We start from the raw sequence: 23,111 nt of genomic DNA, 5'->3' as shown, positions 1-23,111 counted from the left end.
AGAAGACAGAACTATAGACTGGTTTATATTATATTACTCACAAGAAAAGGACAGCCAAATCCAAGTTGAATTAAAAACCTTGGCCCAAGCAATGTGTGTGTCAATCCCAGCTACCCTGGGAATAGATCTCCCCTATAGATAGGGTGATGGCACGTAGAATGAGTTTACATTGCAGCTGGAATTGAAAAATAGTAACAAGGAACAGAAAGGAATGTGGTTGGTTAGCTCTGCAGTGTGGGAATGTCTTGTTATGACATGGATAAGAACATTGACTTGAACCTGTTTGCCAGAAAGGGCAAGAGTACTTCTGCTGATTTTGCCTGGTGCACAATAAGTGTCCACTAAGTATTGTTAATTGGATGTGTGGCACATGGTGGTGTCCTGTCTAGACCCCTTGGCTACACTGTCACCTACCACTCAGCTGCTCTGTTTTTTAGCTGCTAAGTGCTCACAGATCTGCTCCAGATACTGGGGATTTGTCCTCAGAAGATGGGAGCTGCTTCAGTCAGGAGTTCTCCCCTCCACACCCCTAGCTACTGATTGATTGATTTGGGGTACAAAAGGTGGATTCCCTTGTCTGAATGGGGAAACTTAATGGTGTACTTTATGCTCCAGAACCTTCTTTGAGGATCAGACCGAGTCAACTTTAAGCCACATCCATACTTGGCTCTTTTCCTTTCCTGTCTTCTCTTTTCCTCCTTCAAGGGCTTTTCTTGAGGAGCATGCCCTCCATTAGTTACTGACTCTGAAGCCCTGTCTCAGGCTGTACTGTAGAGAACTTGAACTTGATCTAAGACATTTGGGGCCATGAGTGGACCTAAAGAAGCTAAGAATGGCCTATAGAGGGCTGCGGGTATTTGATCTCAAGCACCACCAAATAAAAGGAGTGGCTTGTGGAGCTATTACTGATAGAGGGTGGAGTGTTGCTAGTCCTTGGCATGTGGTACCTCTTCAGTCTCTGAGATGTTCACTTGTGAACTGGGTGGAAAGGGATGAACTAACTTGTATAAAGTTTGGGAAAAACGGGGGGAAAAAGGATTATAGAATTGGGTGGTTCTGCTGAAAGCCACTGATTCCTTGAGAGAAAAGACAATTGGTTAAATAGCCACCAATTCAAAGTGTATGGGGGCTGGGGATGTGGCTCCTTGGTAGAGCCTTTGCCAGGCATGCATGAGGCTCTGGGTTTGATCCCTAGCACTGCAAAAAGCAAAAACTACAAAGTGTGAGTGACTGGAGGCCTCCTTGGATTTAAAAAGATCCTCATCTGCAAACATAATCACAGAAGTTCAGGTAAAAGGCTTAATTAAGAATGACAGGACATCAACAAAGCCTGAATTCACAACTGAGATAGGTCTAACCAAAGACAGGGCTCTGGTGGGGAGGGGGTGGAAAAGATGGGACTCTGTGGGTAGCTGTACTTATTTAAATCCGTAGAGTCCCTTGAATTCGCCCTGCAAAAGTGGCTCACTAATATAGAACTTTCCCTCTGCTTGATAAACCAAGATGCCGCAAATGAGGTGGGTGATCTACAAGACAATGCTGACCTTCACAATCCGCTCCAACCTCCCTATTGGTCTCCCAGACAGGTTAGGAAGATAAGTCTCACCACAATCCGACATTAATTGCTGGGCCTGCTAAAGGAGCACAGAGATTCCACACCGAAGGAGCTGCAAGTCCTGGTTAGCATGTGCTGGCAGGACCAGGAGACCATGCCAGAGAGAGGATCCCGAGAGTGCTGACCAGAGAGGTCAAAGTTGGAATGGGAACACCTGACAACATGAAGATACTCCCTGTGTGACAGAACTTAGCAATATGACAAGAGGGAGAAGAGTCTAATGTGCTGCTGAGATGATTCTTGAAAGCTTACGAAGGCTAATGGCCCACATTAAATGAAATAAAGGTGCCATAACCCCTGAACAGAGGATTAAAAGTTCATAGATGATCTAGGATGGGACTACCACCATCAGCTACGTTTCTTGGGGAGCACTGGGGAGCACTCCTTGTACACAGGTAATAAAGACCACAGTCGTGGTAGGGCAGTCAGTATCAATGTGAAGCCTAGTAGTGGTTGTCCTCATTTGCTGGGCCTGATAGTAAGAAATGCTCTTAACAGTGCTGTCCTTAGTAGCAAAGGGGATGATGGATCCTGGAATAGCAGAAGCCAGGTGGCAGTATGTAACTGTTAGAAACCGAGTGGGTGTAATTACTATAATGGGCAGCAAGGCCTGAAAGGACAGATGGGAAGCTGACTTTAGGGCTACATGGAGATGGCTAATGAAACAAGAATGTTGCTTAACATAGTTAGAAGAGATAAGGATGAACAGAAGTCTGGAGCCAACCACTCCATTGAAAACTGGCTCAGTTTGTAGGTTTAAACCAATTCGCAGAACCCACGGATTAAAAGTGAGTCTAATTCCTGCCGAGCATGGTGGCGCATATCTGCAATCCCAGTGATTCAAGAGGCTAAAGCAAGAGGAACACAAATTCGAGGCCATCCTTAGCAATTTAGCTAGTCTTGTCTCAAAAAGGACAAATTAACTTAAAAAATGTTCTTCCAACAGTGATTCAATAACATCACCTTTGAATACAGGGCAAGGTCATTGATCAATGGGCATGTTTTTATGTCAGCTCAATGTCTTTAATTAATGAAGGAAAAACATCAAGATATTGAATTAATTTATTATAAATCAAATCTGATGAGAATTTTGAGTTTTTCCCTACCCTTATTATTAATTAGTTAAGTCAAGATTGACAATCTGCAAAATCGCAATGGCTTTAAATATTATTTCTCACCAATAAAATAAAAAGAACTGGGAATGTGATTCAGTAGCAAAGCACTCTTGGGTTCAATACCCAGTACCCTCCACACTAAAAAAGAGATGAATCTAGTTGCCTTGAGGAAAGATCCTGCAACATGATGGCAATAAGTACAGAGTGATTTCCCTATTTCTCCTAAAAAGGCCCATGGTCATTTACTGAACATGAGGAATTAGGAGAATACCCGAAGCTCCATCATTTCCCCTCTCTGTTTCCCCCTTTGTTTTCTTAGAGGGTCAGATAATAAATGGAGTCCTACCCCAGGTTTATATCCCATTAGATCCCCTGGGTGCACACTTACACTTGATGGTGTTTTTCTAGGTTTCTTGGTATGTGAGTAGAATGGACAAGCTTACATTGTAGAGCCTTCATCTTGGTACCTACACCTGTAGATTAAGAGCTATTGTAGTAGAAAAGTAATCCCTTGGTTAGCATCTTTATGCTTGAAAGTCTTCACAAGAAAAAGGCTAGGAATATGGTGGGATGTGGCAGAAGCCCTTGAAACTACCCCAACCAAGTCAAATTAGTTAAGCAAAAATTGTATTTCATCTTGGGAATGGCAGACTAGTGCTATCTTTACATATTTAATAGATGGAAGGGAGTAAGTGGTCCCTTTTGTGTTTCCATTTGATTTTCCAGTCATGTCCCTATAAAACCAAGCTCATGGATCATGCAGATGACAGTAGACTACAACAAACTTGACCAAGTATTAACCCCAATTACAGCTGTTGTCCCATGTGAGAGGTGTCCTTAGGACTGATTAACACCTTCAGATATGTAGTATGTGGTTATTGATCTGGTGAATGCATTTTTTAATATCCACAAGGAAAAACTGATCAGAAATAGTGACATTTCTGTGAGATCGATGATAGTATATATTTACCTCCATACCTCAAGGTTATGTTAATTATTGTCCTAAGGGCCCTGAATTGTCTGAACATTCTGTAGAATATCACACTGGTCATTATAACAGTGCTATCCTTTGAATTAAACCCAAATGAGAAAGAGGTGGCAAGTTGTGTGTGTATGTTATGTTTTTGACAGGACCCTTGTTGCCCGGACTGGCCTAGAACTTGGCAACCATCCTGTCACAATCTCCTGAGTAGCTGCCACTAGACCCAGATAATTCTGCTAAATTCTTGACTAGGACCAGCCAGGGTCCCACAAGGCAGTCTTTTGACATCTTACTCTTTTAAGGAAAGAGACGGGAATAGTCTCTAGAGTTGAAATTTTTTAGCAATTTAAAGTCTTCAGAGTGGCTGAGAATGTGTGTTAGGAAATGACCCCTAGCCACTATACCCAGCTAATTCTGCTAAATTTTTCTGTTGAAGTTTTTCCAAAGATACTGGGGCCATCTGCATGTGATCAGACTGGAGAATGAGGTTGGGGCCCTTTTCTTGCAGAGGAAACAATTAGAAATAGATGTCATGTGCTAGTTCTCAAATTTGGTTACCTGTACCTTTCACTCAGGGTAAATTCTTCATCAGTCCCTACTTACAAGTATTCTACTTTTCTGCAAGTTACATATTTCATGCTTTGTGTCAACTGATACACGGATTTAAAGAATAAAGAGGGGCATTACACATTCTGATGTTACCTGAATGTCACAAGATGATCTGGGTCTTGTAAATCTAAAGGATCATTTAGAAGTTAATATCAAGCATTTAGGTGTGAGAGACCAACCTTGCAGGTGACTGGGTCACACTCCCTGGCTGGGTGCTGAGGCGCTCAGTCACAAAAATGTGGCAGAGCTTTCCTCACCCTTCTTGGGTTCGAGGGTTGGTGTCTCGTGCATGGGTGTGTCTTGCTACAGCCCCATGGGTGAAGCTATGCTCACCTGTTCCTTTTTAATATAACCCCTTGCCCTGTTTAGGATAGAATCTTCCATGGAAGTGCCTTTGTTTGTCCCCTTCTCTTACTGTGCCCTTGGGTGTGGCCTACCCAGGTGTCAGTCAACCTGCTGACAGTGGACATCATGAAGATAGACTCAGCCCCCTGAAACCTGACCCCTTGCCTCATTTGAATAGCTTCTCCTCAGGGCGTGCTCTCACTCACTTTCTGCGGACCCTTAAGGTCAGAGGAGCCGTCACAGCGACGCCAAAGAAAAAGGTATTTGTGTCCCTTGTATGGTTATTTTGCGCAGTCCAGTCAGCCCAGTTCATCTGGAGTAACCCCTGAGTCTTTTAGTTGAGAGAACAGAAACCCGGCATTTAGGTGTGGCTTTTCTTTAGGATTTAGAATGCTGGGCAAAGAAGAGAAGAAAAAGTAATTGCCAAAGTCAGTTCTCAAAGGAGTGGCCCTTGTTAAAAGAGTTGGAATCAGGATTGAAACTCTGAGATGCTCATCTCTGAAGCCTGAATTCTTTCTTTCTCTGCAGCATATGTAATATCTTTTCTCTAATATACGAGAATTTATACACTATGTTCATATAGTGCTTTACATTTCTGAAGCATTGTCTTATGATCTTCAGAAGCTATGCTGGGAAAGCAGGAGGTATAGTACCCATCTTGTTGCAGAAGAAGAGATGTCTCAGAGAAGGGTCTGCAGAGCTCCCAGAGAGAAGGGGGAACTGGACTCAGGACCAACAGGGTTCTTGATAAATGTGATTGAAAACAATTTCAGCACATGCCAGTTAAAGGCATAAAGGGAGGCTTACTTAGGAAGGAAGATACGCATTCAAGGGAGAATGGGTGCAAGGCAGATCATCTCCAGGGGGAGAGAGAGCAACCTTCTGGTGTGGGGTGTTAATATTTATAGAGGGCCAGTGCTAAGGGCTGGACAAGAAGTGGAGGTGGGGCAGAGCTACACAATTTTTCACCAGTTTTTCTGTTGATTGTGTATTTCCCTCATTTCACAAGGGCATGGTCTGAGAGCTTGTCGCTCAAGCTCAAGGTTTGTAAAGTGCTTTCTGCATTTCAGTAGCTAGGGGGTAAGACTAATTGTATATCTCTCTTTATCCTAAGTCGTTATCTCAGTCTCACAGATGAAGAAATGGAAGCACAAAGATATGACGATCATAACTAGTTATTTTCTAAATGAAGCCCCAAACCTCAGGTTTCCTAAATCCTAACCTAGATAATGCTCTACACTATGCAGCTGATGTTTTTACAGCTTTCTAGTTCTTTCATTCTGGCAGCGAAATACTAGAGCTCACCTCCCCATTCCAACATCTGGATGAGGAGGGTGAGAGGAATGTGGAGACTTGGGGTCATTTCTTTACACATTCTCAGCCTCCCCAGGAGCCTTTAAGTTGGCAAAAGTTTTCATCTCAAAATGGAGAATATTTCCATCACTCTTCCTTTAAGAGTGAGATGAGCTGGGTGTAGTGGTGCACACCTGTAACCCTAGTGGCTAGGGAGGCTGAGGCAGGAAGATTGTAAGTTCAAAGTCAGTCTCAGTAACATAGCAAGACCCTGCTTCTAAATAAAAAATAAAAAGGGATGGGGTTGTAACATGGTGGTAGAGCACTTGCCTAGCATATGTGAAGCACTTCATTTAATCCTCAGCACCACATCAAATTAAATAAATAAAAGGTATTGTGTTCATCTACAGTTAGAAATATTTTTTAAATTTTATTTATTTAAAATATTTATATTTTAATTATAGTTGGACACAATACCTTTATTTATTTATTTTTATGTGGTGCTAAGGATCGAACCCAGGCCTTGCACATGCTAGGCAAGCATTCTATTGTTGACCACAACCCCAGCCCTAGAAATATATTTTTTTAAAATAAAAAGGGCTGGGTATCTAGCTCAGTGGTAAAGCCTCCCTGGGTTCAATCCCCAGAACTGCCACGCCCCCCACTGAGAGAGAGAGAGAGAGAGAGAGAGAGAGATCTCAAAAGACTATCTTCTATTCTGGGACCCTAGCTGGTTCTTCCTAGTCCAGGGATGGGAAGCCTGGGCATGTTCTCATAAAATTTATGATAGCTCCCCAGAATCATTTCAAACACCTGGAGCAACCCAGGGCAGGAATAGCTGTAAAAAGTGGGGTATCAGTGCATTGTTCAAAGCCTCTAGAATCATGGAACAACTTCTCTTTATCATCTTTGATCTTGAGAATTAATCTTCTAATTAGGGGATTTAATAGCTCTGAAGGGCTATTTTCCTGGTTTTTATATTCCCAAAACCTAAGTAGCAGTGATAAGAAATTAGCAGGTGGTGAGCTAACTTCAGTTCTTCTGTGTGTTCTTGTAACTCATCAGGGAAGTTCTGTGTTATGCATTACGAGTATTTGTTTTACTGTAAAATGCTTTAAGGGGTTGGGAATGTAATTCAGTGGTACGGTGCTTGCCTAGCATGAATAAGACCCTGGGTTCAATCCCTCGTACTACACACATACACACAGGCCTTTACATCTCACAGTTCTTAGTTTCCCACTCTAAGATGGAGCAGGAATTATAAAATAGGGCCATAAAAGCAAAAGAACTAATCTGAGATTATTACATCTATTATCAGAGCTGGGACTAAATAACTAAGCTGGGCACACTGGTGCACACCTGTATTCCCAGCAAATCAGATGGTTGAGGCAGGAAGATCACAAGTTCAAAGCTAGCCTCAGCACTTAGCAAGACCTTAAGCTTCTAGTGAGACCCTATCTCTAAAGTACCCCTGGATCCTATTCCCAGTACCAAACCAAACCAAACCAAACCAAACAAAACAAAAAACACAACAACAAAAAACTCCTCAGAACCAGCTTTGGTTTAATAGCCATACAATTAAGAAGTCAGAACTCATTAAATCCTGAAGTCTAGAAACCAAGGAGATCATGTCTCCTATATTAAGCAAAATGATCTCTTTCAGAGAGACAAAAGGGTAATATTTTGGTTTCTTCTCCTTTTGTTTAAAGCACTTTTCAAAAACAATCTCATCTATGTAAAGTTTTCCCCCAAAGTGCCCATTGCCATCCCAGTATACCCCTGGCAAAACTGCTACTGAGACACATACTTGTTATGTTATGGTGAGAAAACGTGAAGGCAGGCAAGTATTTGACCCAGAAAGGGCAGGAGTTCAATTGAGAAGATCTACAACACTGCTATGATCCTTAGGGGTGGTGCTTGTGCAGATTTATCCAAGAACTTGATCAAAGGCCATCATCAACCAGCAAGACAGACAAATCTTAAATTTGTAGAGGAAAAAAGAGAGATCAACTGACAAGTCCATCAATATAAGGCTTTTAGGGGCTGGGGTTGTGGCTCAGCGGAAGAGCATTCGCCTAGCACGTGTGAGGCCCTGGGTTCCAACCTCAGCACTACATATAAATAAATGCAATAAAGGTATTATGTCTAACTAAAAAATATTTTTTAAAAGGTAAGGCTTTTACTTGCTTTCTTTTGTTCCTATCTTGGTCAAGTTGGATTCTGTTTCACAGAGCCCACCCACACAATTTCCAGACCATCACCAACCTCTAGCACTTTCCTTCCACCAAAGTGTCCACAAACTATTTGCTTTAACTATATAAAAATTAGTGTAAAATTGGTATAAAATTGGTTTGAGGGATTGAACCAGGAGCACTTAATCACTGAGCCACATCCCAGCCCTTTTCATGTTTTGAGACAGGGTCTCATTAGTTGCTAACAGCCTTGCTAAATTGCTGAGACTGGCTTTGAACCTGTGATCTTCCTGCTTCAGCCTCCTGAGTGCAGGGATTACAGGCATGCACCATCATGCCCAGCTTTATTTTAAAAACTTGAAAGCCGAACATGGTGGCATATGCCTGTAATTCTAGCAACTCAGGAGGCTGAGGCAGGAGCAATCGCAAGTTTGGGGCCAGCTTCAGCAACTTAGTGAGGCCCTAAGCAACTTGGTTAGACCCTTTCTTTTTCTTTTTTTTTTTTTTAGTTATACATGGACACAATATCTTTATTTTGTTTATTTATTTTTATATGGTGCTGAGGATCGAACCCAGTGTCTCTAACGTGCGAGGTGAGCGCTCTACCACTGAGCTACAAACCCAGCCCCTGGTTAGACCCTTTATGAAAAAAAAAATAATAATAACAAGGACTGGAATGTTGCATAGTGGTTAAGCACCCCTGGGTTCAATCCCCAGTACTAAAAAAGAAATGATGCAGGGTCTCTCTGTTGCCCAACTCAGCCTCAAACTATTGGGCTCAAGCAGTCATCCTGCCTCAGCCTCTCAGTTGGGACTCCAGTGTGTACACCATGCCTGGCCACTTGTTGATCACTCTGCCATTCTCAGGTGTGTCCGATGCTTGTTTCGATTCCTCTTACACAACGGCTTGAAGTCGTCAGTTCTTTACCCTTGGTGATATACTGTCATTTGGTTTTGTTGTAGATTCAGTTCAGTTTTCCTGTCCTAATTGCTGTGCATCTTAAAGGAGGTATTTGGGGAGGTTTACAAACTATGCCATTGTCATCCTTGTCTTCTCTTGTATGTCCTTTTTGAGAGCAATGGAAACCTCCACAGATGTTTACCAATAGACCACCTCCACATCTCTCTAACTAGAGTTATAACGAATCTCTACCTAAGTAACCTGGGGACAGTGACAAGGAGCATGGAATTACAATAAAAAGGGAAGAGCAAGACACTTCCTGGAATTACAATAAAAAGGGAAGAGCGCATAACATATGGATGGTGGATAACTGAGTGCAACTGGGATTCTGCTGGAACTTTTTTTTTTTTTTGTACTGGGATAGAACCTAGGGGCACTTTACCCCCTCCCCTTTTTAGTTTTCATTTTGAGACAGGTGTCAGTAAGTTGCCCAGGCTGGCCTCAAACTTATGATCCTCCTGCCTCAACCTCCTGAGTCACTGGTGTGCCCCACTGCACCTGGCTACTTTTCAACATTATTTTTTTTTATAGTTTTTTTTAGTTGTAGATGAACAGAATACATTTATTTTATGTATTTATTTTTATGTGGTGCTGAGGATTGAATCCAGTGCCTCACACTTGCCAGGCAAGCACTCTATCACTGAGCCTCTATCACTGAGCCACAACCCCAGCCCCAGCATTCTTGACAGTAACTCACAGAACATATTTTATTTCACACACAGTTTTTTTTTTTTTTTTTGGTATTAGGGATTGAACTTGGGGGCACTCAACCACTGAGCCACATCCCCATCCCTGTTTTGTATTTTATTTAGAGACAGGTCTCACTGAGTTGCTTAGGGCCTAGCTTTTGCTAGGCTGGCTTTGAACTTGTGATCCTCCTGCCTCAGCCTCCTGAGCTGCTGGGATTACAGGTGTGTTCCACTGTGCTTGGCTATGTCACACTGTGTATATACAAAAATTCATGTAACCGAAACAAGGTTTATGAAACAATACTTACTGCAAGAAAAGAAAATTCTAGTTAATTCTAAATAAATATAATTTTATTAACATTTAAGTGCAACATATGAAAAATACCTTAAAAAGTACAAAAGCAAAGTTTTGTAAAGATTTTCTTTAATGTGATGGTCTGCTTGTCTGTTCATAAGTTCCTTGTCAGGAACATAAAGACAGTGCTACTCACATGTCAGGTGCACTGTTGAGCCTGTTTCTTTTCTTTGTTTTAAATCATATTAAGATTGAAAATCCTAGTTCACATAAATAAGTAGTTGTGAATGGCAATAATAGCAATGTATTCTTTCTACTCAGCAATGGAAACTCATCTTTAATCTTAATTCAAAAGGCTGATAATTATTATAACATCTTATAATAATTCTTCAGTGTGAATGATGAACCGAGTTGCAATAGTTTATTTTCTAGGAATCAAGTTTAACTCAATTATTGATTCTAGGTTTTGAAAAGCAAATGGGTCTTTCACCCAAATATTTTCTTTAAAAATTTCAAATTTCATTTCTGGAAAGTAACAAAGGTTTCAGACAAAGAAGGGAGATGCAACAATCTCTCTTATTTCCTTTAAGTCATCTTCCTTAATGTCTTTTCAATGTATTGCAACAATGTTGGGAACATATAAAGGCTTGCTCGCCACACAATAATGTCTTTTGGAATCCTAGGATAGGTTCAAGATATTCAAATATGTTATTGCTTTCCCCCTGTATCTTCATAATTAATTATAAGAATGCCAAAGATATCACTTAAATATGCCAATTTCGTTATCCAAATGTTATCTTCAAAATGTAAATTTCATTCCAGAGTTCATATTCTCTGCTTAGTATCTTGCCCTGAACAACCAATGAACTTCTATATGAAATAGTAAATGTATATGGTTAACTCCAATCTCTGAACAAAATATTCAAGAAATTGTGTAACATCTTCTGCTCCCAGTTTTATCTCTTAAAATTGTACTTTTTATTGAAGCCCATTAAGCCTTTCTGACAGCTGTATACTTTTGTCCCATTTTACAGCATTTTTATTCTGTCATCATTTGTGTTGCTATTCTTCTCCCCTTTCTTTTTCTTTATTAATTATTTACTTATTCTAATTTGTTATATATGACAGCAGAGTGCAATTAATTTCATAATAAATTTATTTCATAATTCACATATTGTGCATAATTGAAGTCACTGGTTGTACACAAAGTATTTTCACAACATTCGTGTCTTCTTACATGTACTTATGGTAATGATGTCTTACTCATTCCACCATCTTTTCTACCCTCATGTTCTCTCCTTTCCCCTCCTTCCCCTTTGTCGCATCTAAAGTTCCTCTATTCCTCCCATGCCCCCTCTATCGCCATTATGAATCAGCATCCTCATATCAAAGAAAACATTTGACTTTTGTTTTTTTGGGATTGGCTAACTTCACTTCCCATTATATTGTCTAACTCCATCCATTTATCTGCAAATGCCATGATTTTATCTCTTTTAATACTGGTAATATTCCATTATGTATATATACCAAAGTTTCCCTATCCATTCATCTACTGAAGGGCATCTGGGTTGGTTCCACAATTTAGCTATTGTGAATTGTGCTGCTACAAACATTGATGTGGCTGTGTCCCTGCAGTATGCTGTTTTTAAGTCTTTTGGGTATAAACCGAGGAGTGGGATAGCTGGGTCAAATGGTGGTTCCATTCCAAGTTTTCTAAGTAATCTCCATACTGCTTTCCAGATTGGCTGCACTAATTAGCAATCCCACCAGCAATGTATGAGTGTGCTACCAGCTTCAGTCTTCTTGGTAAGAATTGCTTTCCCTACATCCTTGCCAACACTTATTGTTGTTTGTATTCTTGATACCTGCCATTCTGACTGGAGTTAGATAAAATCTTAGAGTAGTTTTGATTTGCATTTCTCTAATTGCTAGAGAAGTTGAACATTTTTTCATATATTTGTTGATTGATTGTATATCCTCTTCAGAGAAGTCTCTTTTCAGTTCCTTGACCCATTTATTGATTCAGTTATTATTACTATTTATTGGTGTTAAGGTTTTTGAGTGCTTTATATATCCTGGAGATTAGTGCTCTGATGTGCTTGTGGTAAAGATATGCTCCCATTCTGTAGGCTCTCTATTCACCTCACTGATTGTTTGTTTTGTTGAGAAGAAGCTTTTTAGTTTGAATCCATCCCATTTATTGATTCTTGGTTTTTTTTTTTAATTTTTTTTTATTGGTTGTTAAAAACATTATAAAGCTCTTGACATATCATATTTCATACATTAGATTCAAGTTGGTTATGAACTCCCAATTTTACCCCAAATACAGATTGCAGAATCACATCGGTTACACATCCACATTTTTACATAATACCCTATTAGTAACTGTTGTATTCTGCTACCTTTCCTATCCTCTACCATCCCCCCTCCCTCCCCTCCCATCTTCTCTCTCTACCCCATCCACTGTAATTCATATCTCTCCTTGTTTATTTTCCCATTCCCCTCACAACCTCTTATATGTAATTTTGTATAACAATGAGGGTCTCCCTCCATTACCATGCAATTTCCCTTTTCTCTCCCTTTCCATCCCACCTCATCTATCTGTTTAATGTTAATCTTTTCTTCCTGCTCTTCCTCCCTGCTCTGTTCTTAGTTGCTCTCATTATATCAAAGAAGACATTTGGTATTTGTTTTTTAGGGATTGGCTAGCTTCACTAAGCATAATCTGCTCTAGTGCCATCCATTTCCCTGCAAATTCTATGATTTTGTCATTTTTTAGTGCTGCGTAATACTCCATGGTGTATAAATGCCACATTTTTTTTATCCATTCATCTATTGAAGGGCATCTGGGTTGGTTCCACAGTCTAGCAATTGTGAATTGTGCTGCTATGAACATCGATGTAGCAGTATCCCTGTAGTACGCTCTTTTAAGGTCTTCGGGGAAAAGTCCAAGAAGGGCAATAGCTGGGTCAAATGGTGGTTCCATTCCCAGCTTTCCCAGGAATCTCCATTCTGATTTCCAGATTGGCCGCACCAGTTTGCAGTCCCACCAGCAATGTATGAGAGTACCCTTTTCCCCACATCCTCTCCAGCACTTGTTGTTGTTTGACTTCATAGTGGCTGCCAATCTTCCTGGAGTGAGATGGTATCTTAGGGTGGTTTTGATTTGCATTTCTCTGACTGCTAGAGATGGTGAGCATTTTTTCATGTACTTGTTGATTGATTGTATGTCCTCCTCTGAGAAGTGTCTGTTCAGGTCTTTGGCCCATTTGTTGACTGGGTTATTTGTTTTCTTATTGTTTAATTTTTTGAGTTCTTTGTATACTCTGGATATTAGGGCTCTATCTGAAGTGTGAGGAGTAAAAATTTGTTCCCATGATGTAGGCTCCCTATTTACCTCTTTTATTGTTTCTCTTGCTGAGAGAAAACTTTTCAGTTTAAGTAAGTCCCATTTGTTGATTTTTGTTATCAACTTTTGTGCTATGGGTGTCCTATTAAGGAATTTGGAGCCCGACCCTACAATATGTAGATCGGAGCCAACTTTTTCTTCTATCAGACGCAGAGTCTCTGATTTGATATCTAGCTCCTTGATCCACTTTGAGTTAACTTTTGTGCATGGCGAGAGGAGGGGATTCAGTTTCATTTTGTTGCATATGGATTTCCAGTTTTCCCAGCACCATTTGTTGAAGATGCTATCCTCCCTCCATTGCATGCTTTTAGCTCCTTTATCAAATATAAGATAGTTGTAGCTTTGTGGATTAGTCTCTGTGTCCTCTATTCTGTACCATTGGTCCACCCTCCTGTTTTGGTACCAGTACCATGCTGTTTTTGTTACTATTGCTCTGTAATATAGTTTTAAGTCTGGTATCGCTATACCGCCTAATTCGCACTTCCTACTTAGAATTGCTTTTGCTATTCTGGGTCTTTTATTCTTCCATATGAATTTCATGGTTGCTTTATCCATTTCTACAAGAAATGCCGTTGGGATTTTGATTGGCATTGCATTAAACCTATAGAGAACTTTTGGTAATATCGCCATTTTGATGATGTTAGTTCTGCCTATCCATGAACAGGGTATATTTTTCCATCTTCTAAGATCTTCTTCTACTTCTCTTTTTAGGGTTTTGTAGTTTTCATTATATAAATCTTTCACCTCTTTTGTTAGGTTGATTCCCAAGTATTTTATTTTTTTTGAGGATATTGTGAATGGAGTGTTTTTCCTCATTTCCGTCTCAGAAGTTTTGTTGCTGATATACAGAAATGCCTTTGATTTATGCGTGTTGATTTTATATCTTGCCACTTTGCTGAATTCATTTATTAGTTCTAGTAGTTTTTTTGTAGACCCTTTTGGGTCTTCTAGGTATAGAATCATGTCATCTGCAAATAGTGATAATTTAAGTTCTTCCTTTCCTATTTTTATGCCTTTAATTTCTTTCGTCTGTCTAATTGCTCTGGCCAGTGTTTCGAGAACTATATTGAATAGAAGTGGTGATAGAGGGCATCCCTGTCTTGTTCCAGATTTTAGGGGGAATGCCTTCAATTTTTCTCCATTGAGAATGATGCTAGCCTGAGGCTTAGCATAGATAGCTTTTACAATGTCGAGGTAAGTTCCTGTTATCCCTAGTTTTTCTAATGTTTTGAACATAAAGGGATGCTGTACTTTGTTGAATGCTTTTTCTGCGTCTATTGAGATGATCATATGGTTCTTATTTTTAAGTCTATTGATGTGGTGAATAACATTTATTGATTTCCGTATATTGAACCATCCTTGCATCCCAGGGATGAATCCTACTTGATCATGGTGCACAATTTTTTTGATGTGCCTTTGTATCCGATTCGCCAGAATTTTATTGAGAATTTTTGCATCTAGGTTCATCAGAGATATTGGTCTGTAGTTTTCTTTCTTTGAGGTGTCTTTGTCTGGTTTCGGAATCAGGGTGATGTTGGCCTCATAGAATGAATTTGGCAGAGCTCCTTCTTTTTCTATTTCCTGAAATAACTTGAAAAGTATTGGCATTAATTCTTCCTTAAAGGTTTTGTAAAACTCCGCTGTATACCCATCCGGTCCCGGGCTTTTCTTGGTTGGAAGTCTGTTGATTGCTTCTTCTATTTCATCTATTGTTATTGGTCTGTTTAAGTTGTGAGTATCCTCCTGACTCAGTCTGGGTAAATCGTATGACTTAAGGAATTTATCGATGTCTTCACTATCTTCTATTTTATTGGAATATAGGTTTTCAAAATAATTTCTAATTGTCTTCTGTATTTCTGTAGTGTCTGTTGTGATATTGCCTTTTCCATCCCGTATGTTAGTGATTTGAGTTCTCTCTCTTCTTCTCTTCGTTAGCATGGCTAAAGGTCTGTCGATTTTATTTATTTTTTCAAAGAACCAACTTTTAGTTTTGTTAATTTTTTCAATAGTTTCTTTTGTTTCAATTTCGTTGATTTCCGCTCTGATTTTGATTATTTCTTGCCTTCTGCTACATTTGCTGTTGTTTTGCTCTTCCTTTTCTAGGGCTTTGAGGTGAAGTGTGAGCTCATTTATTTGTTGGTTTTTCCTTTTTTTGAGGAATGACCTCCAAGCGATGAATTTCCCTCTTAAAACTGCTTTCATTGTGTCCCATAGATTCCGATATGTTGTGTCTGTATTTTCATTTATCTCTAAGAATTTTCTGATTTCTTCCTTTATGTCTTCTGTAACCCATTGATCATTCAGTAACATATTGTTCATTTTCCATGTGATGTAGGATTTTTCCTTCCTTCTTTTATCATTGATTTCCAGTTTCATTCCATTATGATCAGATAAAATGCATGGTATTATCTCCACTCCTGTATATTTACTGAGGTTTGCCCTATGGCATAATATATGGTCTATTTTTGAGAAGGATCCATGTCCTGCTGAGAAAAAAGTATGTCCACTTGATGATGGTTGATATATTCTATATATGTCAGTTAAGTCTAGGTTGTTGATTGTGATATTGAGTTCTATAGTTTCTTTATTCAGCTTTTGTTTGGAGGATCTGTCCAATTGTGAGAGAGGTGTGTTGAAGTCACCCATAATCATTGTGTTGTGGTCTATTTGATTCTTGAACTTGAGGAGAATTTGTTTTATGAACGTCGCAGCACCATTATTTGGTGCATAAATATTGATAATTGTTATGTCTTGTTGGTGAATGGTTCCTTTTAACAGTATATAATGTCCTTCCTTATCCCTTTTGATTAATTTAGTCTTGAAGTCAATTTTATTCGATATGAGGATGGCCACCCCTGCTTGCTTACGAGGACCGTGTGCGTGGTATATTTTTTCCCAACCTTTCACCTTCAGCCTGTGTATGTCTTTTCCAATCAGATGTGTCTCCTGGAGGCAGCATATTGTTGGATTTGTTTTTTTAATCCATGTTACCAGCCTATGTCGCTTTATTGGAGAGTTTAAGCCATTAATGTTTAGAGTTACTATTGATATATGGTTTGTACTTCCAGCCATGTTTGATTATTTATCTTCTTCTTCTTTTTTTTTTTTTAATTTAGTTTGTTTCTCCATGGTTAGCTTTCCCCCCGCCCTCTGTCTTTATAGAGGCACTTCCCACTGATGGTTTTGGTTATTGTTTTTCATTTCTTCCTCGTGTAGTGTTTTGCTCAAGATGCTTTGCAATGCTGGTTTTCTGGCTGCAAATTCTTTTAGCTTTTGTTTATCATGAAAGATTTTTATTTCGTTATCGTACCTGAAGCTTAATTTTGCTGGATACAGAATTCTTGGTTGGCATCCATTGTCTTTCAGTGTTTGAAATACGTTGTTCCAGGATCTTCTCGCTTTCAGCGTCTGTGATGAAAAATCCGTTGTTAACCTTATTGGTTTACCCCTGAATGTAATCTGTCTCCTTTCTCTTGTAGCTTTTAGTATTTTCTCTTTGTTCTGTATATTGGATATCTTCATAACAATGTGTCTTGGCGTTGGTCTACTGTGATTTTGTGTGCTCGGTGTCCTGTATGCATCTACAATTTGTATATCCGTTTCCTTTTTTATTTCTGGAAAGTTTTCTGTAATTATTTCTTTCAGCAGGTTACTCATTCCCTTGGTTTGAATCTCTGTACCTTCTTCTATCCCGATGACTCGTAGGTTTGGTTTCTTTATGTTATCCCATATCTCTTGGATGTTTTTCTCGTGATTTTTAACCAGCCTTTCTGAGTTGGCTAGGCTCTTTTCAAGATGATATATTTTGTCTTCATTATCTGATGTTCTGGCTTCTACTTGCTCCACTCTGTTAGTGATACTCTCAATTGAGTTTTTAATTTGGTTTATCGTTTCCTTCATTTCTAGAATTATTGTTTGGTTTTTTTTTTATAATCTCAATCTCCTGATAAAGATGCTTAACTTCTTCTTTTATCTGTCTATGTAATTCATTTTCAAAGTGTTCTTTCACTGTTTGAATTTGCTGTCTCGTATCTTCTTTAAGGTTCCATTCCATCTGTCTAAGGTATTCCTTGAGTTCTTTATATGACCATTTTTCTGCTGACTCTAGGTCCTCCTGAATATTTAGGCTGTCCTTCATTGTTTGTACTACTTTTCTTCCTTGCTTTTTTATGCTGCTCATGTTTCTTCTTGTTCTGTTTGACTGCTGAGTTACTGTTTACTCTTATAGATTTATTTGATGCTTGAGAGGAAAGATATTAGAAGGGAAGGGAAGAAGTCACTAAAGAGAATGAGAGTAGGCAGGTAGAATTCAAGGAAGGGGGAATAAGAAAATTGAAAAGAAATGAAAAGACAAAAGAAACAAGAATAACAAAGATTAGATAATAAAGAAAGAAAGGAAAGATAAAAAAAAATTTTAAGAAAAATAATAGTGATAATAAAAAATGAAAATTAAAATTAAAAAAAATAATAATAAAATAAAATAAAATTTTAAAAAAAAATAGAAACATTGAAAAAAGTTAAAGAACAACAACAAATAAAAATTGAAAATGAAAGAAAAAGAAGAGAAAAAAAGAAAAAAAAAAAAAAGAAAAAGAAAAAAAAAATGATAATAATAATAATAAATGCAGTCCTAGAGTTCTATTAACTTCTCTTCCAGTAGGTGGAGCTGTGCCCACTGGGCCAAGCTTCTCCTCTCAATAGGTGGGAACCATTCACTGTGCAGCCGCTCTTTCTCCTAGACTGGGCGGGTCTCCAATCCTGAGTGTCTAGGGCCTTGTCTTGTGTTTCCTCAAGCCAGGCCGTGCTCACCTGTGGCGCTCACCACAATACTGGCTACACGCCAGGTCTGCTGCTCCTGGGAGCCCTGTTTTCATGAACACCTGGGCTCACTCTCCCTGTTTGCCTCCCTCAGACCCTAAGTTTGTAGAGCTTGGGGCTGAGATCCCCCAGTGAATTTGCTTGCCCTCCTGTAGCCACGCCCCCGGTAGCTGGTGCAAGAGACCTCAGTTGTCAGCACTGGTGGGATTGGTAGCCTGGAGTTCCGCGCCGCGAGTCCCGCACCACTCCTGATTCCCTCTGTCTGGTTATTGCGTTCACAGGAGAGCTGGGAGTGGCCCTTAAGTTTTCCCTGCTGTGTGGAGAGAGATGACTAGGGGATTACACACCTGTCGCGCTGGTTTCAATGCAGTTATCTCCTCCGCCCGTGACGCCGTTTCTCTGCCATGGTGATATCCCATGCAAATGGTGACCGTTTGTTCCCTTTGCCGGGTGACCAATGCAACGGGTGGGTCCTGACTGTCTCTCCCAATCCCCGTTTCAGTCCTGTGGCCACTGCCTATGAAGGCTCGGTTGGCTTTTACCTCTGTAAGTTCCTAAGGGCCGGCCAATTATTTCAGCGGGATCGTTAGTGCTGAGTCACACGAAGCAGGCGAACCGGAGCTTAATTGCTTCCGATTCGGGCTCTGTGTGTGTGTTCTGAGGGGCCCAGCCTGTGCACCCCAGATCCACGTCAGCTCAGCATTGCCTAGTGATCCTGAGCAAACAGCATTTAGACAGTTTATGGCTCCCTATGCCCGCGCAGTTGAAGATGTCAGTGACTTGATCTCTCTGCGCCTGCCACCATGTTACATCTCCTCAATGCTATTCATGTTGCCCTTACAGCTTCCTGGTATATGCAAGTTCTTGGGATTATACAAACTGCTGCTTCTGTTTCCAGTCCAGATTTCTAGAAATGAAACCCTGCCGCTGTCGCTGTCTCTGGGCCACGCTTGTCTGTGACCATAGCAGAGCCGCCCTGGCTTCCGCAGCTCTTCAGCCCTGTGCCCGGCCCCAGGGGCCCAAGCGGCTGCCGCCGCGGCTCTCCGTCCCCCTCCTCCGGAGCACGGGTCCCCTGGCAGGGGGGTGCAGAACGACCCCAGAGCAGGCTCTGCCCGAAGGTGCAGCGGCGAACAGGCCACCGAGACGCTCGAGGCTGCAGTCCAGCCTTCGGAGGACAGGGCTCGGCACGCAGCCCAGCTCCAACCTCTAGGTGTGGCTGCCGGACAGTGTATACAGAGCCATCAAGACAGCAAGCAGAAAGCAAATGGCGGCTCCCGCGGAGTGGATTTTCGGCACAGAAACCACAGCCCCACCAACAAACCCAATCCACAAACTCTCCCTGTATAAAAAATATTCAAAAAAAAAAAAGGCGGGGCGCACTGAGCTTTCTTTGCCTCGGGTACTTACAATCCACTGCTGATTACACATTCAGCTTCTCCGCCCGGAGCGAAGCGAAAGAGGAAGCAGATGGGAGCAAAGCGCCCGCGGCTCTGAGCAGCCAAGCGTCTCTTTTTCGATTTCTTTGTTCTTCCTGCTCCTTGGCAAAGTGGTCCGCTACAGATTAATGGTGAAATGAGCTCTAACAGAAATCTCTATTAAAGCCGCTGCTTTGAGCACCACGCTCAGCACTTCAGCAACCCCCGTACGCAGCGGCCATCTTTTTTCAGTCCGATTCTTGGTTTTAATTCTTGCGCTATAGGAGTCTTGTTAAGGAAGTTGGGACCTAATCTGACATGATGGAGATTTGGGCCTAGGCGCAAGGTCTCTGGTTTATTTCCTAGGTCCTTGATCCACTTTGAGTTGAGTTTTATGTATGGTGAGAGAGAGAGAGAGGTTTAATTTCATTTTGTTACATGTGGATTTCCAGTTTTTCCAGCACCGTTTGTTGAAGAGGCTGTCTTTTCTCCAATATATGTTTTTGGTGTCTTTGTCTAATTTGAGATAACTGTAATTATGTGAGTTTGTCTCTGTATCCTCTATTCTGTACCATTGGTTTACAGGTCTCTTTTGGTGCCAATACCATGATATTTTTGTAACTATTGCTCTGTAGTATAGTTTAAGGTCTAGAATTGTAATGCTACCAGCTTCACTCTTCTGGTAGCATTACAATAGCTTTGGCTATTCTGGGTCTCTTATTTTTCGAGATGAATTTCATGATTGTTTTTTCTATTTCTGTGAGAAATGTCATTGGGATTTTGATTGGGATTGCATTGAATCTGTATAATGCTTTTGGTAGTATGGTCATTTTGATGATATTAATTCTGCCTATCCAAGAACAAGGGAGATCTTTTCATCTTCTAAGGTCTTCTTTAATACCTTTTTTTAGCGTTCTGTAGTTTTCATTTTAGAGGTCTTTCACCTCTTTCATTAAGTTGATTCCCAAGTATTTTATTTTTTTGAGGCTATTGTAAATGGGGTGGTTTTTCTAGTTTCTCTTTCTGAGGATTTGTCACTGATGTATACAGAAATGCCTTTGATTTATGGGTGTTGATTTTATATCCTGCTACTTTGCTGAATTCATTTATTAGTTCTAGAAGATTTCTGTTGGAATTTTTTGGGTCTTCTAGGTGTAGAATCATATCGTTATCAAATAGTGATAATTTGAGTCCTTCTTTTTCTATCCATATCCCTTTAATGTCTTTCATCTGTCTGACTGCTCTGGCTAGAGTTTCAATAACCATGTTAAATAGAAGTGGTGAAATAGGGCATCCTGGTCTTGTTCCAGTTTTTAGAGGGAATACTTTCAATTTTTCTCCATTTAGGATGATGTTGGCCTGGGACTTAGCATAGATAGCTTTTACAATGTTGAGATGTGTTCCTGATATCCCTAGTTTTTCTAGTGTTTTGAACATGAAGGGGTGCTATATTTTGTAAATGCTTTTTCTGCATCTATTGAGATGATCAAATCATTTTTATCTTTGAGTCTATTAATGTGACAAATTACATTTTTTGATTTCCGTATGTTGAATCAAACTTGCATCCCTGGGATGAACCCTACTTGATCATGGTGCACCATCTTTTTGATATGTTTTTGTATTCGATTTACCAGATTTTATTGAGACTTTTTTGCATCTATATTCATTAGAGATATTGGTCTAAACTTTTCTTTCTTCGATGTGTCTTTGTCTGGTTTTGCAATCAGGATGATATTGGCTTCATAGAATGTGTTTGAACATGTTCCCTCTTTTTCTATTTCATGAAATAATTTGGGGAGTATTGGTGTTAGTTCTTCTTTAAAGAAGAAGGTCTTGTAGAACTCAGCTGTGTATCCATCCGGTCCTGGGCTTTTCTTGGTTTGTAGGCTTCTGATGTTGTCCTTTATTTCCTTGCTTGAAATTAATCTGTTTAAATTGTGTATATAATCCTGATTTAGTTTGGGCATATCATATGCTTCTAGAAATTTGTTGATGCCTTTGGTGTTTTCTATTTTATTGGAGTACAAATTTTCAAAATAATTTCTAATTATCTTCTGTATTTCTGTAGTGTCCATCGTGATATTTCCTTTTTCATCATGGATGTCAGTAATTTGAGTTTTCTCTCTCCTCTTCAGTAGCATGGCTAATAGTTTATCATTTTTATTTACTTTTTTAAAGAACCAACTTTTTGTTTTGTCATTTTTTTCAGTTGTTTCAATTTCATTGATTTCAGCTCTGATTTTAATTATTTCCTGTCTTCTACTGCTTTTGGGGTTGATTTGTTCTTCTATTTCTAGGGCTTTGAGATGTAAGGTTAGGTCATTTATTTTTATTTATTTATTTATTTAAATATTTATTTATTTATTTATTTTAGTTTTCGGCGGACACAACATCTTTGTTTGTATGTGGTGCTGATAATCGAACCCGGGCCGCATGCATGTCAGGCGAGCGCCCTACTGCTTGAGCCACATCCCCAGCCCCTAGGTCATTTATTTTTTGACATTTTCTTCTTTGAAGGAATGAACTCCATGTAATGGACTTTCCTTTTAGCTTTCATAGTGTCCCAGAGATTTCAATATGTTGTATCAGTGTTCTTATTTACCTCTAAGAATTTTTAAATCTCCTCCTTGATATCATTTGAAACCCATTGTTCATTCAATAGCATATTATTTACTTTCCAGAATAGTTGGAGAGTAAATAATAGAGTAGTAAATAATATTTATTTAGAGTAGCTTTTATTTTTTATTTTGTCATTGATTTCTAGTTTCATTCCATTGTGGTCTGATAGAATGCAGGGTAGTATATCTACTTTTTTGCATTTCCTGAGTTACTCTGTGGCATAATATATGCTCTGTTTTAGAGAAGGACCCATGTGCTGCTGAGAAGAAAGTGTATTCACTAGTTGATGGATAATACATTTTATGTATGTCAGTTAAGTCTAAGTTATTGATTCTATTACTGAGTTCTATAGTTTCTTTGTTTAGTTTTTGTCTGGAAGATTTTTCCAGTGGTGAAAGAGGTGTGTTAAAGTCACCTAGAGTTATTGTGTTGTGGTCTATTTGACTTTTGAACTTGATAAGAGTTTGTTTGATGAACGTAGATGCTCCATTGTTTGGGGCATACATGTTTATAACTGCTATGTCTTGTTGACGTATGTTTCCCTTAAGCAGTATGAAATGTCCATCTTTATCCTTTTTGATTAACTTTGGCTTGAAGTCTACTTTTTTTGATATGAGGATGGAAATCCCTGCTTATTTATGCAGACCATGTGAATATTTTATCCCAACCTTTCACCTTCAGTCTGTGGACTTTTTTTTCTATGATAATTTCCATAGTTTTTCCCATAATTCCCATAATTATTTTCCATAATTTT

The sequence above is a fragment of the Marmota flaviventris genome, chromosome 19, assembly GCF_047511675.1.
Source record: "Marmota flaviventris isolate mMarFla1 chromosome 19, mMarFla1.hap1, whole genome shotgun sequence".
Lineage (NCBI taxonomy): Eukaryota > Metazoa > Chordata > Mammalia > Rodentia > Sciuridae > Marmota > Marmota flaviventris.
The sequence above is the reverse complement of the archived record's forward strand: the minus strand, read 5'-3'. Positions refer to the sequence as shown.